Source organism: Heterodontus francisci, chromosome 15 (assembly GCF_036365525.1).
Source record: "Heterodontus francisci isolate sHetFra1 chromosome 15, sHetFra1.hap1, whole genome shotgun sequence".
NCBI classification, from domain to species: domain Eukaryota; kingdom Metazoa; phylum Chordata; class Chondrichthyes; order Heterodontiformes; family Heterodontidae; genus Heterodontus; species Heterodontus francisci.
This window is the reverse complement of record NC_090385.1, coordinates 93,906,766-93,924,890: the sequence shown is the minus strand read 5'-3', so window position 1 is coordinate 93,924,890 and position 18,125 is coordinate 93,906,766. Positions and strand designations below refer to the sequence as shown.

Genomic DNA, 18,125 nt, shown 5'->3' with positions numbered 1-18,125 from the left:
CAGGAGTACTTGTGGTGAATAGCTTAGATACATGTAAGGGGAAGTGAGGTAAATACATGAAGAAGAAAGGACTAGGAGATAGTTTGATAAGGTTAGATGAAAAAGGGTGGGAAGAGACTCATGGAGAGTAAACATCGGCATGGATTGTTTGGGCCAAATGGTCTCTTTCTGTGCTGTAAATTCTATGTAATTCTATCAACTAGAAGGATTGGAATTTTCTCACAAGCCAATCTACAAAATTGGATCATACACAAAAAATAACAGACAGAAAAGACCGTCCATCCAAGCCTGTCCCACAGTTGTTATATCTTGTGTATCGCAATAGACACACTCCCTGGGAGAGACGCAAAACCAGATTTTAAAAACCCACATCAATTGGGGGGAAGAAACTGGAAAATTTCTCTCTGATTTTCCCCTTATGGGATCATACCTAGTCCAGGTGATCAGTCTGGATAAGGCAACAAACAGTTTCAAAAGAACAACATACAACTGAAAATCAGAGCTGAAAAAAGACCTGTGGACAAGGCCACTAGTTAAGGTGATTGAATAAATTATATTATTTTTTATTAAATTAATTTTCAGAATTTTAATTGGTGCTTCAGGATCACATTCTGATGTAATGTAGGAAATGCACCAGCTAATTTGTGCACGACAAGGTCCCACAAACGGGAATGAGAATTGGCCAGGACAATGAGAGAACTCCACTGCTCCTCTTCAAATAGCGTTGCGAGGTCTTTCACCAGGGCAGTTTAATGTCTCATCTGAAAGATGCCACCTCCGACAGTGCAGCACTCTCTCGGTACTGCACTAAAGTGTCAGCCTCAATTATGTGCTCAAGACATGTGCTGGCCATAATTTTTCAGTCTTCCTTAGAATCGGGGTGGTGCCAGAGGACTGGAGAATTGCAAAGGTTACACCATTGTTTAAAAAAGAGTGTAAAGATAAGCCCAGCAACTACAGCCCAGTCAGTTTAACTTGAGTGGTAGGAAAACTTCTCGAAAAAATAATTCGGGACAAAATCAATAGTCACATGGACAAATGCAAGTAAATTAAGGAAAGCCAGCATGGATTTCTTAACTAACTTTCCAGAGTTTTTTGAGGTGGTAACAGAAAGGGTTGATGAGGGTAATGCTGTTGATGTGGTGTACACGGACTTTCAAAAGGCATTTGATACAGTGTCACACAACAGACTTGTGAGCAAACTTGCAGCTCATGGAATAAAAGAGACGGTAGCAACATGGATATGAAATTGGCTGAGTAACAGGAAACAAAGAGTAGTGGTTAATGGATGTTTTTCAGGCTGGAGGAAGGTTTGTAGGGAGTTCCCCCGGGATCAGTGTTGGGACCCTTGCTTTTCCTAATAGATATTAATGACCTAGACCTTAGTGTATAGGGCACAATTTCAAAGTTTGCAGATGATACGAAACTTGGAAGCATTGTGAACTATGAGGAGGATAGTGTAGAACTTCAAAAGGACATAGACACGTTGGTGGAATGGGCAGTCAGGTGGCAGATGAAGCTCAATGCAGAGAAATGTGAGGTGCTTCATTTTGGTAGTAAGAACATGGAGAGACAATATAAAACAAAGGGCCCAATTTTAAAAGGGGGTGCAGGAGCAGAGGGACCTGAGTCTATATATGCATAAGTCATTGAAGGTGGCAGGACAGGTTGAGAGAGCAGTTAATAAAGCATACAGTATCCTGGGCTTTATTATTGGGGCATAGAGTACAAGAGCAAGGAAGTTATGTTGTACTTGCATAAGACACTAGTTCAGCCTCAGCTGGAGTTTACATCCAATTTTGGGTGCCGCACTTGAGGAAAGACGTGAGGACATTGGAGAGAGTACAGAAGAGATTCACAAGAATGGTTCCAAGGATGAGGAATTTCAGTTATGAAGATAGATTGGAGAAGTTAGGACTGTTTTCCTTGGAGAAGAGAAGGCTGAGAGGTGATTTGATAGAGGTATTCAAAATCATGAGGGGTCTGGACAGAGTAGATAGAGAGAAACTGTTCCCACTCGTGAAAGGATCGGCACAGTGGTGCAGTGGTTATAAGCTCCAGGGACCCGGGTTCAATTCTGGGTACTGCCTGTGCTGAGTTTGCAAGTTCTCCCTGTGACCACGTGGGTTTTCGCCGGGTGCTCCGGTTTCCTCCCACAGCCAAAGACTTGCAGGTTGATAAGTAAATTGGCCATTGTAAATTGCCCTTAGTGTAGGTAGGTGGTAGGGTATATGGGATTACTGTAGGATTAGTATAAATGGGTGGTTGTTAGTTGGCACAGACTCGGTGGGGCGAAAGGGCCTGTTTCAGTGCTGTATCTCTAAATAAATGAAACAAACGAGAGGGAACAGATTTCAAGTATTTGGTAAGAGAAGCAAAAGTGACATGAAGAAAAACATTTTCACGCAGCGAGTGGTTAAGGTCTGGAATGCACTGCCTGAGAAAGTGGTGGAGGCAGGTTTAGTTGAATCATTCAAAAGGGAATTGGACAGTTATATGAAAAGGAAGAATGTGCAGGGTTATGGGACTGAGGGAGTTGCTCTTTCAGAGAGCCAGTGTGGACACGATGGGCCGAATGGCCTCCTTCTGCACTGTAACAATTGTGATTCTGCAATTCTGCAAAGTCCACAGAATGGGACTTAAACCCTCAACCGTCTGGCACAGAGCTAAGAGTGCTACCATTGACCCATAGCTGGAAGTGCAGTAGGAGAGATGGGGCATAGGGAGCTAATAAAACAAGTGGGGCAAAGAGGGAGACAGGCTATTTATATAAAATGGAGTACAGTCCCAGGTGCTGTGTTCATCCAGCAGCCACCCCAACACTTATAAAATAGTCTGCCCCCTTAACACGCCCTGACCTCATTCCCCCAGACTGACACCTCAGGGTGGGAGGAGCAAGGGGTCTTCGAGTTTCACTCCAGCAGCCCATGATGTACCACAGTCCTGGAGACATACTCGTAATGGCAAATCAGTGTAGCAGAGAGAGTGATTTCTTAGACACGAGGGATTGTGGGATTTGAGACTGCCATTAGTAATTGATGTGCTTTTTAAAAGTTGAGCAGAGAATCAAGTCTAGAAGCACAGGCAGAGCAATTTTAAGCCATTCTGCACTAGATAGATCAGAAGTTGGAGCCTCTCCTCCGGTATAGAGTATTTTTTATTTTATCAGCTTGAACGAATCAAGGCCTGCAGCAAAACTGGGTAAAATGCTGGGTTAAACAGGCCCTGAGGCTAACTGCACCCAGCCCCACATCAATTATTTTTAGGTATCAGATGTGACTCAAGTGGTAGCACTTTATTGACCAACATCACTAAAACGGATGATCTGATTTTTGTTTGTGGGACCTACCTATCTTACAGCAGTGAATACACTTCAGTAGGACTTCATTGGCCCTAAAGTGCTTTGTGAAGTTCTGAGGTCCTGAAAGGCAGTACATAAATGCAAGTCTTTCTTTTTCTTTCTTTCCTAACTCAGGCACAATCAGCATTAGGGAACTGGAGAAGCCAAGTGGCAGAATGGAAAGCAGGTGATTGGCAATTATGATTCTGAGGTCAGAGGTGTTATACTGAGATAATGCAGTCACCTGGCCCATTGAAAGAAGTTTCATGCCATGCGCTATGTATATAGAACCAAAAATCTTCACAGAAGACTGATTTTTTTAAAAATCAGCTCCCTTTGACCAATGAAGGCAGCCTATGGACTACAAAAGTTCTTAAGTTATCTTAATATAAATATATATATTAATTTATATTAATATATATTAATATTTCAGCCCCCACTTACTTCAGCCTCAGATACAAAAATCAATTGCAGAGGTTCACCCTGATGAATTGCTGGTGCTAATCTTGCCTACAATCTGTGGTGTGCCAAAGGATTTTGAGAGGGGAGGTGGTGGCGTAGCGGTATTGTCACTGAACTAATAACGCAAAAACCCAGGGTATTTCTCTGGAGATATGGGTTCGAATCCCACCACAGCAGAAGTTGGAATTTGAATTCAATTAATAAATCTGGAATTAAAAGCTAGTCTGATGATAGCCATGAAACCATTGTTGATTGTTGTAAAAACCCATCCGGTTCACAAATGTCCTAGACACTGCCGTTGCCATCCACAGGTATGTCCTGTCCCACTGGCAGGATGGACCCAGCAGACTGGTATACAGCCCTGGGAGTCCTCAACATTGATTCCAGACCCCATGAAGTCTCATGGCATCAGGTCAAACATCAGCAAGGAAACCTTCTGCTGATTATCACCTACCAGCCTCTCTCAGCTGATGAATCAGTACTCCATCATGTTGATTACCACTTGGAGGAAGCACTGAGGGTGCAGAATGTACTCTGGGTGGGGGACTTCAATGTCTGTCACTAAGAGTGGCTTGGTAGCACCACAACTGGCCAAGACCTAAAGGACATAGCTGCTAGATTAGGTATGTAGCAGGTGGTGAGGGAAAAACATAGTTGACCTCGTCCTCACCAACCTGCCTGCCGCAGATGCATCTATCCATGACAGTATTAGTAGGAGTGACCACCACATAGGCCTTGTGGAAACATAATCCTACCTTCACATTGAGGATACCCTCCATTGTGTTGTGTGGCACTACCACTGTGCTGAATGGGATAGATTTTGAACAGATCTAGCATTGCAAAACTGGGCCTCCATGAAGTGCTGCGGGCCATCAGCAGCAGAATTATACTCAGTCACAATCCGTAACCTCATAGTCTCACTCTACTGTTACCATCAAGCCAGGGGACCAACCCTGGTTCAATGAAGAAGCCAGGAGCACGGGGCATACCTTAAAATGAGGTGTCAACCTGGTGAAGCTACAACCTAGGACTACTTGCATACCAAACTGTGTTAGCAGCATACGATAGACAAAGCTAAGCAATCCCATAACCAACGGATGATTTCTAAGCTCTGCAGTCCTGCCACATACAGCTGTGAATGGTGGTGAGCAATTAAACAACTAACGGGAGGAGGTGGCTGTACAAATATCCCCATCCTCAATGATGGGGGAGCCCAGCACATCAGTGCGAAAGATAAGGCTGAAGCATTTGCAACAATCTTCAGCCAGAATTGCTGAATTGATGATCCATCTTCGCCTACTCCTGAAGTCCCCAGCATCATCTATGCCAGACTTCAGCCAATTCGATTCACTTTGCGTGATATCAAGAAATGTGTGAAGGCATGGATACTGCAAAGGCTATGGGCCTGAACAATATTCTGGCAACAGTCGTGAAAACCTGTGATTCAGAACTTTCCATACCCCTAGCCAAGCTGTTCCAGTACAGCTACAACACTGGCATCTACCCAGCAATGTGGAAAATTGCACAGGTATGTCCTGTACACAAAAAGCAGGACAAGTCCAACCTGACCAATTACCACCCCATCAGCCTACTCTCAATCATCAGTAAAGTGATGGAAGGTGTAATCGACAGTGCCATCAAGCGGCACTTGCTGAGCAATAACCTGCTCAGTTTGGGTTCAAACATGGACAAAAGAGCTAAACATAAGAGGTGAGGTGACAGTGACTGCCCTTGACATCAAGGCAGCATTTGACCGAGTATGGCTTCAAGGAGCCCTAGCAAAATTGAAGTCAATGGGAATCAAGGGGAAAACTCTCTGCTGGTTGGAGTCATACCTAGCACAAAAGAAGATGGTTGTGGTTGTTGGAGGTCTATCATCTGAGCTCCAGGACATCACTGCAGGAGTTCCTCAGGGTAGTATCCTAGGCCCAACTATCTTTAGCTGCTTCATCAATGACCTTCCATCAATCATAAGGTCAGAAATGGGGATGTTCGCTGATGATTGCACAATGTTCAGCACCATTCGCGACACCTCAGATACTGAAGCAGTCCATGTAGAAATACAGCAAGACCTGGACAATATCCAGGCTTGGGCTGGTAAGTGGCAAGTAACATTCGCGCCACACATGTTTCAGGCAATGACCATCTCAAGCAAAAGAGAATCTAACCATCTCCCCTTGACATTTAATGGCATTACGATCGCTGAATCCCCCACTATCAACATCCTCAGGGCTACCAGTGACTAGAAACTGAACTGGAGCAGCGCATATAAATACCATGGCTACAAGAACAGGTCAGAGGCTAGGAATCCTGCGGTGAGTAACTTACCTTCTGACTCCCCAAAGCCTGTCCACCATCTACAAGGCACAAGTCAGGAGTGTGATGGAATACTGTCCACTTGCCTCATTGGGTGCAGCTCCAACAACACTCACCAAGCTCGACACCATCCAGGACAAAGTAGCCTGCTTGATTATCACCCCATTCACAAACATTCACTCCCTCCACCACCGACACACTGTGGCAGCAGTGTGTACCATCTACAAGATGCACTGCAGCAACGCACCAAGGCTCCTTAGACAGCACCTTTCAAACCCGCGACCTCTACCAACTAGAAGCACAAGGGCAGCAGATGCATGGGAACACCACCACCTGCAACTTCCCCTCCAAGTCACACACCATCCTGACTTGGAACTTAATCACCGGTCCTTCACTGTCGCTGGGTCAAAATCCTGGAACTTCCTGGCACTGTGGATGTACCTACACCACATGGACTGCAGCAGTTCAAGAAGACAGCTCACCACTACCTTTTCAAGGGCAATTAGGGATGGGTAATAAATGCTGGCCTAGCCATCGATGCCTACATCCCAGGAATGAATAAAGAAGGGTGCGTTTTTAAAGGCTCCAAATTTCCCCAATTCTTTCCTACCGATTCATCTTTGTCTTGTGTGTCTTAAGTTAAAAGTACATTTCAGTTCCTGCTTACACTGTAACATTCAAAATTTCAGATGAATGACTTTGGCTTCATTTTTGTTGTTTGACTGGGGAACAAGAATCAATATGAGAACAAGCTGCAGAAAATCAGACCTGTGCAGACAGGGAGCCTGTAAAGGGCTTTGGTGCATAATAGACTCATTTAAAAGGATTGAAAAAGCTGGTAAATAATCTGTGTCTTGATTATTAAAGGAGGCTGCCGGCAATCCAGTCATTTATTGCTGAGGACACATTATTGGAATAGGCTGCCATTTAGAGTAGTGTTGCCAACGAGCAATCATGGTCTCCAGGCCTTTCCCATTTGTGTGGATTGAGCCGGGGTGGGAGGTGTGGTGATGGGGATGGGGATGGGGATGTTAGCTGAAATCTCCCCCATAGCCTGCTACATTTTACCTCTTGTATGCTGAGGATTCTGGTCCCTTTTCAAGCCAATCCCAACATTTCCACCCCATCCCCCACATGAACAACATGAATGGGGCTACAAGAAAACCCCGATGGATCGCAACTGCAAACTTGCCACCAGTCTTTTATCAACTCATATAAGATCACGAGACAATAACAGATGAGGAAGACCATCCAGCCCAACTTAATCCATCCACCCAGAGCCATCTAGAGTTGCCCCTTCAGCATTCAGTTGTTTCTTAAGCAATTCTGGACACGGAACCATATTTTGTGTAAAGAATTTCCTGATATCAGCCCTAAATTTACCATTTCCCTTAAAGGTGGAAAACACCAAAGCAATGAACTTCTCAGAGCTTCTCCTGCTACACTTCACTTGTGCTGAAATTACAGTGATGGAGCAGGAAACACTCTAAGGAAATTCACACCCACAAATCTTTCTAGACTTTCCTCATAACTCAGACACTGAGCACTGGGATCAACCATGTACTGTCTCCAGCACTTGAATCTCTCCCTTGTCTCACATTGACTGAATGAGTACTCAAGGTGTGGTATATCCAGAGCATTGCTGCCCCTTCCTTGGACTTCTATTGTTTTCACTACAAAGTTCAACATCCTTGTTCATTATTGTTCTGCATTGGTTGGACACGTGGAACCTCAATCCTCTAGGACTCCGAAAAAGAAAGAACATGTATTCCAGTACCTCAGGATGTCCCAAAACACTTTACAGCCAATGAAATACAAGTCATCGGCCATCATCCCTGTGCTCGTTGACCTACTTTGGCTCCTGGTCAAGCAATGACTTGAATTTAAAATTCTCATCCTTGTTTTCCAATCCCTCCATGGCCTCTCGCCTCCCTATCTCTGTAATCTCTTCCAGTCCTACAACTGTCTGAGATATCTGTGCTCATCTAATTCTGGCCTCTCGTATGTCCACAGTTTTGATTGCTGCAGGCTCGGCGACTGTGCCTTCAGCTGCCTGGGCCCTTAACCCTGGAATTCCCAAGCTAAACCTCTCTGCCTTTCAATCTCTCTTTCCTCCTCTAAAATGCGCCTTAAAACGTATCTCTTTGATCAAACCTTCGGTCACCTGTCTGATGATTATCATCTTCTTTCGCTGGGTGTCCAATTTTGTTTGACAACACTCCTCTAGACATTTTACTACTTTCACGATGCTAGATAAATGCAAGTTGTTGTTGTTTAAGACATCCAATAGATTTTCATTATTTGTCCTCTATTTAACAAAGTATATTTTTTACGACTTGGTTCCGATACGATCTTACACGTTACTGAACTTACTCAAAGTTTGGGAATTTAGTTTAAGACTTTTCAAATTTAACATTGACATTTGTTCTGAACAGAACTCCAGTTGTAAAATAATACTACCCAAGGGAAGCTTCGATTTATTATTGCTCAAGCAGCATCAGACTAAAATTTCTGCAGACGCCAAACGTACCATTTAAATTATTTATCCAACTGCTGGATGCAGTTTTAAAATTACTATAATTCTATTGAAAATAGCTATTAAGTCCATTTGGGCCACACAAAATAAAATGACTGCCACATTTCTCAAAGTGGCTGCCCGGCTTCTCTGCAAAAGTGAACACAAAGTTCCTACATGTAGGTTCTGTAACTGCTGTTGACTCTATGGTCTTCACTGCCTGTCGTGTATATTTGGGCCCATCTGTCAACTAGGCTGTTGATCATCAATTAAAACTCAAAAGATTACTGGGTCAAGCGAAAATGTGAGTTCACTTTAACCCTCCTGTAAAGCTTTGATGCTCAGTAAACATCCCAGCTTCTGACATTCTCTTTGTGTTTTTGACAGAAAAATACATGATTCATGTTTGGATCGCAGCCACTATGTGTACAAGTTAAAAAGACGATAAGACCTTGCATTTATATAGCTCTTTTCCTGACCTCAGGACGTCCCAAAGTGTTTACAGCCAACGAAGTGATTTTGAAGTATATTCAGTGTTGTAATGTACAAAATGCAGCAGCCAATTTATATAGAGCAAGATCCCACAAACAGCAATGAGATAAATGACCAGACAATTGACACAGCTACTCTTAATTTTCATTAAACTCCCCCACATTTTGACTGATCTTTCCCGTAAGAGTCAACCATGAGTACTAAAGAGCCTACTTGGTGTACTTTACCTAATCTTTCTTGACTTTCTCTTGCATCTTCCCTCATGACCTCTCTCTGAGCTCCTCTTGCCCATGAAAACCATCTCCTACTGCCTTGACTTCATTTCCAATAAACTACAGCCCTTCCTGACCACCATGTTAGCTGTCATTGTAAATAGTTTTCTTTCAAAACTGCTGTCATTGCCTCCATCCTCAAAAAATCTACCTTTGAACCCTCCATCCTTGCAAACTACTGCCCAATCTCGAGCGTCCCTTTCATCTCCAAAGTTCTTGAATGCATTGCCGCCTCCAAAATCAATGTCCATTTTCCTTGAAACTCTATGTTTGAATCCCTCCAGTCCCTCCAGTCAGATTTCCTTCCCTCCTGTAGCACTGAAATGGCCCTTGACATTCTCCATGACTGTGCCCATTGTGCATTTTCCCCTCTCATCCTCCTTGACCTCTCTGCAGCCTTTGACATGGTCAGCCACATCATCCTTCTCCATTGTTCAGCTCAGGAAGGCAGCTGACACTTGGTTCCACCCTTTTCAATCCAATCCTAATCAGAACATCTAAAGCAGTGTGTTCCGTTCCTGCCCCCGCACTGTTAACTCTGGAGACCCCCATCTACATGCTGCCCATTGGTGATGCCATCTGAAGACGTAGGATCAGCCTCTATATCTATGTTGATGACACCCATCTCTACCTCTCCATCACCTGTCTCAATCTCTCCACAGCCAATGTGTTGCACACTGCTTGTCCAAATGCAGTCTTGGATGAGCCAAAGATCAAAGTCATAATTTCTGGCAGCTACCAGAAAATCCATACTCTTACCAACAGTTCTATCCCTCTCCCTAGTCATTGTCATGTTGAACCAGATTGTTTGCAACCTTGGTGGCCTATTTGACCCTGAGCTGAGCTTTCAACCCCATATCATTTCCATCACAAAGACCACCCACTTCCATCTCATAATCTTGCTCGCCTGCATCCACCTGTAGCTCATCTGCTGCTGAAATCTTATCCATTCCTTTGTCACCTCCAGACTCCGTTATTCCAATGCTCTCATGTTTGGCCTCCCCATCCTCTACCCTTCGTAAACTTCAACTCATCCAAAACTCTGCTGCCCATATCCTATTCCCATGTCCCGCTCACACGTCAGCTTTGTCCCTGTTAAACCACTGCCTCAAAATTTGAATTCATCATCCTTGTGTTTAACTCAACAACAACAACAATTTGTATTTATGTAGTGCCTTCAATATAATAAAGCATCTGAAGGCACTTCACAGGAGTATTATAAAGCAAAATTTGACACGAGCCACAGAAGATGATATTAGGGCAGATGAACAAAAGCTTGGTCAAAGAGGTAGGTTTTAAGGAGCCTTAAGGAAGAAAGAGAAGTAGAGAGGCAGAGAGGTGCAGAGAGGAAATCCCAGAGCTTAGGGCCTAGGCAGCTGAAGGCATGACCACCAATGGTGGAGCAGTTAAAATCGGGGATGCTCAAGAGGCCAGAATTAGAGGAACACAGATATCTGGCAGAGTTGTGGACCTGGAGGAGATTACAGAGATAGTAGGAGGTGAGGCCAAGGAGGGATTTGAAAACATGGTTGAAAGTTTTAAAATTGAGGTGTTGTTGGGAGCCAATGTAGGTTAGCGATCACAGGATGATGGATGAATGGGACTTGGCGCACATAAGGACACAGGCAGCAGAGTTTTTAGCTGTCTTGCCAGTTTCTCAAAAGACGCTTCCACATCTTCCTCATTGAACTTTGGAATTAATTGAGCGAGTTTTAGCGATTTTGTACCCAGCCCTGAATTATGCTCCTCCATATTGGCCATGCTTTCACCAGGTTGCTCTGTCGTCCCCTAGTTAACTCAAGCCACCTCAACTCTCTTTCTTCCCATTCTTTATGCAATATTCTTTCTCTCTCTCTCCTGCCTCTCCCTTTCTTTCTCCTGTCTTTCTGTTTCTTCACATTCCTTCTGAAAGGCTCTCTCTTTCTCCCTCTCCTGCCTCTCTCTCTTGTTTTCCTGTCTCTTTCTTTCTCTTTCTCTTTCCCTGTCTTCTAATTCAAGTTTCCTCTGTTCCAATTGTATCTTTGCTAGCAGTACCCTGTCTGGGTCTGCTTCTAACACTGCTTCTGCTTCTTCAGATTCAAGGGAAAAATAGTTTTCCACTAGCCTTAGGAGTTCAGACTTCCTAGCCTTGCCATGTACAGTGATCCCACACTGCTCAGCCATTTTTCTCAACTCCTCCATAGACAGTGCTTTTAACTTATCCCAAGTTACTTCACTCTGGCTTGGAGAGCTACTAGCTTCAGTTGCAGACATGTTAGTACTCAATCACACACAGCCACAAGAAAACGTGTATTGAAAACTTGCTCCTTTTTTTTGATTGGCAATAATTTAGCTTCCAATTTCTCGTTTGTCTGAGGGTAAAATTCTGGACGCTAGCACCCAAATTTCTGTTACGACCAGGTGAGAAAGGTGTCTAGGGGTCTCTTTCAGTCTTCAGTTAGTCTTATTGGAACAGGGTTTAATCTTAAACACACCTGTTTTGAGCTCCCCCTTGGTGAATCCTTGTTCATCACTTTCCCATTCTAAGGCAAAGAAATGAGCGCAAACAGGCTTTCTTAGGTTTAAAGAAGAAAAGTGAAATTTTATAAAATTTAAATTTAAATTCTAATTCAGTTAAGGCCTATGAATATACGCCGCGCCCCACACAAACATGCATACGCAATATGCACATGCAAATAGAGACAGAAAAGAGTAGAAGAAAAATAGTGGAGAGGTTTGAGGCAATCTCTGAAAAAGGTTTTTTTTACTGTGCTTGAGCTTGCTGTAGAGTCCTTGATTGAAAGTAGATCTTGCTTTTCTTTGGGGCCCAGTATCCTTCTTAAACCTTGTTCACTGCAGGAGACTTTTCTCTCTTGGGGTTCATATGTCTTCAATGGTTTCCGAAGCTGGTGAGAGTGAGATGAGAGCAGACACAAAAGAGAGCCTTTCAGTCCAGGAGCAAACAGCTTTCTGAGTTCAAATTCTTTGTGGCAAGTTCAAATTCAAAATCTCCAACAGCCAGTTAGTCATGTGACTAAACTGGCCTAACCACGTCTGTTTGTGTATTCGGCCATCTTAGCAGTTAACCTGGAATGCTAGCCTCTCCACCTTCGACGTCTGATAATCAAAAGTCCATTGTGGCTTAAATTGGAGCAGGGAGTGACCCCTTTGTCCTTTCCAAGTACTGTCTGTTACTACGCAAATGTCTTTCCAGTCAAGGGTCTGGCGTTATTAAAAAAAAAATACAAGTTCTTTCTTTACTCCAGTAACCGCTTAAAAATCAATGTTCATGTAGCGAAATTAACGTGTCTCATTCTTGGCCTGCATGACACCCACCATTGATGGCCATGCCTCCAGCCATCTAGGCCCCATGCTTTGGAATTCGCTCCTTAAACCTCTCTCCCTCGCTATCACCCTCTACTCGTTTATGACCGTCTTTAAAGAGAAGGCAGCTCACCACCACCTTCTTAAGGGCAATTAAGGATGGGCAATAAATGCTGGCCTAGCCACCGACGCCCACATCCCATGAAAGAATTTGAAAAAAATTAAAAGGGGCACTCCAAACATGCAATTTGAAGAAGTTTGGATTTGGGAGCAAAGGGAAGGAAGTGAGAGAATGGAATCAAACAAGTCACAGGGTGCACCTCAGTTCAGTCGTGGCTCCCTGGCTGTGCTGCCAGGGCTGTGAGGGAGATATTGTTCCATATTGACAGGAGGAAGATGCCAGCTGGGGACACCAAAAAAGTGTGGTTGGAAGGAGAAGAGAAGGTCCAGAGCAGGTGCACAGTGTCTGGATACAATGTAGGAAGTGCTTCAATGGCCTAAGTAGCGCAGGTAAGGTAAGAGCAATGGCACATTGTGCAAATCACCCAACCTCCTCACTCTGCCTTCTCAAGTCTACTCCAGGACATCACTCCTCACACCAGCTTACCTTGCAAGTACACCCAACCCTCTATGTCTATGCACTTCCTTACATCCTCAGCTATCCATCCACCACTGAAGATGGGGAGATGAGGGTCTACCAGCTACCTGATGACAGAATTAAACATTACACAACCAACCACATGGCATACAACACTCACTCATGTTGACTTGATGTCAACAGCGAGTGAAATATGTTTATGTGCCCTCAAAGGCTCCAAAACCCAGGAGATGATCCTTGACAATTCTCATTCACATCTTTTATCTCCCACAGGGCCTTCATGTGTCCTGCAGGAGGTGTTCCAGCTGGCCAATGTGACAGCAACTCCTCACACAGACCATTTACCAGCTCAGATACTCACACTTGGGTGGGTTCAGTAATGCAGATAGTTGTGTTTTCATCTGGTGACTCACTCATCACAAGTGAGAAAGAGCAGATAATGGAGAGAGGGACAACAGTTCCTGTGTCAGAGGCTGCAGGACACTCCAAGCTCTACACAGCTGGGTGTAGATGCTGAATCTGGGGGGGGGGGGGAAGGGGGGCATCAATGAAGACAAGACATCTGGAGCAGTAGCAGAGAATGTGTGTTGTACTGGCAGGCTTTCCAGCCTCCTGTGCATGCTTGCGGAGAGATTGGAGGAGTCTGTCTCAAATATGAGTGGCATAATGTTGCAAGTCTTTGCAATGATGTCTTCACCCATGGAAAGAATAGTCATCTGCATGGCACATCAAATGGGGCAAACATATGGAAGTGCATACAGCAGACCTCACCAGTGGCTTGCAAGCTATGAATGTCACCTTCAATAGGATGACTGATACCATGGCCTCAGTTTGTTCACTGCTCCACTGATTGCAGCAAACTGTTCTCCAGCTTATTGCTAGCAGGGAAGTGCAACTGGGCCATGAAAGGGATGATGGTGATAGGAGACGTGGACGTGGGCACTTCACTCAAAGTGCTGCCACTTCTCACCCATTGCTCTCTGCATAGTCAGTAGCTGCCTCATTGCCTGATGGCTAAGTCAGTCCCTGCACAGGTGCAGGTGGGGCAGCCTTTGGCAGGGCACCTCACAGGCTCCAAAACCCAGAAGTTGTCAGCCAAGAGCATCTCAGCAGTCAGAGCAGGGATCTAAGCAGCCTGTCTCTATCTCTGCTGAACTTACAGGCAGCAGTTGCAGCAAAATGAAGAGTAAATATTTCTAGTTGCACATGGATATCTTATACACTATTAGAAGAGTTAAGTTTCTGTTTTATATTTGAGCCACATAAATGTTAGTCTTTTCCACCACTTTCCTGTCTTACCAATTTTGGTTGCGAGCTAACAAGTGACCTTTTCAGCTGTGCGATGATGAATGGAAAGACATGAATTGAAAGCAATGGGGGGGGCTGTGAAAGGAAGACTTGATTGCTTGCAGGACTGCTTTTGTTAGTGGCATTGTGGGAGTGGAGGGCAAACAAAAGTAGCTTCTGCATGTGGTTGTCAGATGGGTGAGCTGGTGGAACCTAAGTGAAACTCACAATAATGAGGGCATCCCGGGCATCTTGGGCAGCAATGTGCACCACTGGCGATGCCCGTAGCACCTTCAGCCACCTCCTCTTCATCCCCCTTTTCTTTATCTTCCTCCTCCTCCTCGGAATCATCTGGAGAGGCTCTGTGTTCTTTGCCTGGTTTCTCCTGCAGGTCCAAACCTCACTGCTGCGCAATGTTGCACAGAACACAAGTACATCGCCATCATTCTGGAGACCCTGGTTGGTGAGTACTGAAGGACACCTCACATCTGTCCAGGCAGCAGAAACACATCTGCAGCATGCCAATGGTTTGTTCACTGAGACATCTGGTAATCATCGTATCGCTCCTGGGCCTGTTGCTTTGGGTTTCTGAGATCTCCTCGGCCAGATTTTGAGTGGGTCACTTGTCTCCCAGCAACCAGCTGGTACAAAGGCATTTGGGATGATGGACTGCCACAGGACGAAAGCACTTTGGCAGTTGCCTGGGAATCTTATGTCTAGGTGCATAAAGATCTCTTTGTGATTCACACCAGCTGCACATTGGTTTATGGAAGGCCTTGTGGTTGACCAACAGTCCTGGGTGATCTATAGGGGTCTTTGTTGCCACATGCCTACAGTCGATGACACTGCTCCTGTGGGAAGCCAACGACAGCACAAACACAAACACCCATCAACTCTGACTAGTGTCATCACAGGTAAAGTTGACATAATTGGTGGCCTTGGCAAAGAAACCATTAGTCACCTGCCTTATATATTTGTTGGCTACTGACTGAGAGATCCTAGAAACATCTCCAGCCAAAGCCCTGGAAGGAACCGGAGGCAAAAACATTGAGGGTGGTGGTGAGTTTGACAGCCACTGGTGAAGTGTAGCCATCAGGTCCACATGGCAACAGGTCTTGTTCCAGCAGGATGCAAGTTTCTTCCATCACCTGATGCAACACCCTGAGCCTCCTGAGACACTGGAGTTCCAACATGTCGAGGAAGCTTATCCTCAGCCTGTGTTGCAGATATGGCCTCCTATAAGCTACACCTCTCTGCTGATCCGCTCTCTCCTCTGAGCTACAGGTCTATGAGCAGTAGGCTGTTCTACTGCAGGTCCTGCTGCTCTTGGTACTGCTGGTGCTACTGCTGTTGCTGCTACTGGTTCTGATTCTCCTGCTACTCATGATGCTGGATCTGCCACTGGTCATCTTGGCCCTCATCTGAGGTCCAGAGTAATACAGTGTAAGGGGCACCCATGCTGATCTGATAGACAGAGCTCCAAATTGCAGATCAGACCTCCAAACCTCCAAGCTGTAGATGACATCCCCAAAGTGTGTAAAATAACCTCTCAGCAAAAGAACTGTAAACAAATCCTTTCACACAAGAGGTGAGAAAGCAGCTGTCAGTACTAAATATCTATAGCCATTTTTCCCTGTCATAGCTTTATCTTCCTCAATTGCCATTTCTTCCTGCCTTGTTTTCATTGGCAAGTTCCAGGTAACCTGAGAAACATGTGGAGCCAAATTTGAACTCGAAAACTCACATCATTATCGCTTTTAATTGCAAACCGCTTCTCCTGAGTGTTGTGTATTGTTGTAGCATATATCAAGTGTTGTTTACAGCAGTCTTGGAGTCTTTATAGGGCTAAAGAATAACTTATTTATGATATACATATATCTATTTACACTCTCCACAAGCCTATCTAGCCAGCACACCTTATGCTGCTTCTAGCTTCTTCCAAGCCTAATACCCAAGTGACTATTACCTCGTCATCACTACAATGGAAGTTTACTCTCACTGTATCAAACATTAACCCTTTCAGATCCTTTTACTATGCTGAGGGGTTACTTGTATGCAGCATAAAATGCTGCAATTAAAATGCGGAAGTTGGCGAGTTGAAGCTGGCTTCCTGATGCGCTTGCAATTTTCCCGTACTTCACCCCCCCCAACTGCATTCAAACTCATGCGTTCACCCATATTAAAATACCCCCCACAAATACTTCTGACACAGACCCATCATCAGACCAAGTCCTATCCCAAATATTCTGGTGAAATGTCGAACACCCAAAACAAAATTGCCGTTAGGTATCTAATTCCCAAAGCAACCCATCATTTCTCTCTTCACACTCTACATTTCCAGCATTTTTTGTTTTTATTTCAGATTGCCACCATTTACAATTTTTTATTCTCCTCTTACATTGATCTCATTAAGGGAAACCTGTACAAAACACAGAAGTCCCATTTGCAACACCTCAGGCCTGAGGCCTAGCTAAAACATCTGCACTGCTCTGACATATCCGAATGGATTTTGTGGCCGTTGTTTTCTGCTTCACGTTTGTTTCCATATAAACAGGAATCGCTCAAGCCAGGTAAGCTGGCGACCTTCTCATCACCAACATTGTATCACTTCATTCTAGAATTTCAACAAAAATAGAAATCCTGACATATTGAAATCAGGAAATGTTTTTAAAGTAAGTGCATTAATTACACATGCATCTCAGGTTTAAAACCCATTTAAAATCTTGTCATCAATAAGTTTGGGAATAGCCTTCCAGCTGTCTCATTGATATCTGCAGAATCTATGCTATGCTCCTTGTGGCTCTAAGACTAAAGATCTTACTGAGATCACAGCAAGACGTCGTTCAGATCTTGTCAGGCTCTGACAGATATAATTAGGCAAACGGAATGCAGCCGCAAGCTGAAATACAAAGGGTTCAAACAAAAGCGACTATCAAGACTCACCCGAGTAATTTCCACGCCTCACCGTGTACAAAGATCGCACTTGTATGTCTTTTGGTTTGTATGAATAAATAGCATGAGAAGCAAGCCAGTGCAGAAACGTTACTGAGCCACCTAGTGCACCCGGTAATTGGCAGCAGATTAGTTCATGAGCAACCTGCAATGGTGAAGTTGCAATCATTAATACTCAGGTATGAGTGTCAGGTGACAGCAAGGAGCTGAAGCCTGATATTCTAGCTTCACAATAACTGGCAAAGGATTGAGAAAAACTCTGTTACAAATTGAGACAGGATACTTACCTATCTATCTGGATGTAGTACATCAAAATGCTCAAGATTTCCTTTTTAGCACAGCGAAGGGCTGATTTTGACTTTTGGCACAGAACTGATGGTCGTGGATTATCTGCCTGCTAAACACTCCACCCAATGTTACTTCCCATTGAAACCAGCAGGAAAAGAAAATCAGGCGGAGTGTATAACAGGCAGCCTATCAGTTCCCATCAGTTCACTGAGAGTTAAAATCAGGCAGGGTGTATAACAGGCAGCCTATCAGTTCCCATCAGTTCACTAAGAGTTAAAATCAGGCGGAGTGTATAACAGG

General features: G+C 44.3%; 1 protein-coding gene across 1 annotated transcript in view; it reads right to left on the bottom strand.

Moving 5' to 3' along the window:
* LOC137377798 (muscleblind-like protein 3) overlaps positions 1-17,587 on the bottom strand; it is a 333,150-nt gene extending 315,563 nt beyond the window's left edge. The window contains exon 1 of the mRNA XM_068047866.1: positions 17,529-17,587. The gene's annotated coding sequence lies outside the window, so the exon portion shown is untranslated. The remainder of the gene's footprint in view (positions 1-17,528) is intronic.
* Positions 17,588-18,125: the final 538 nt, after the last annotated feature.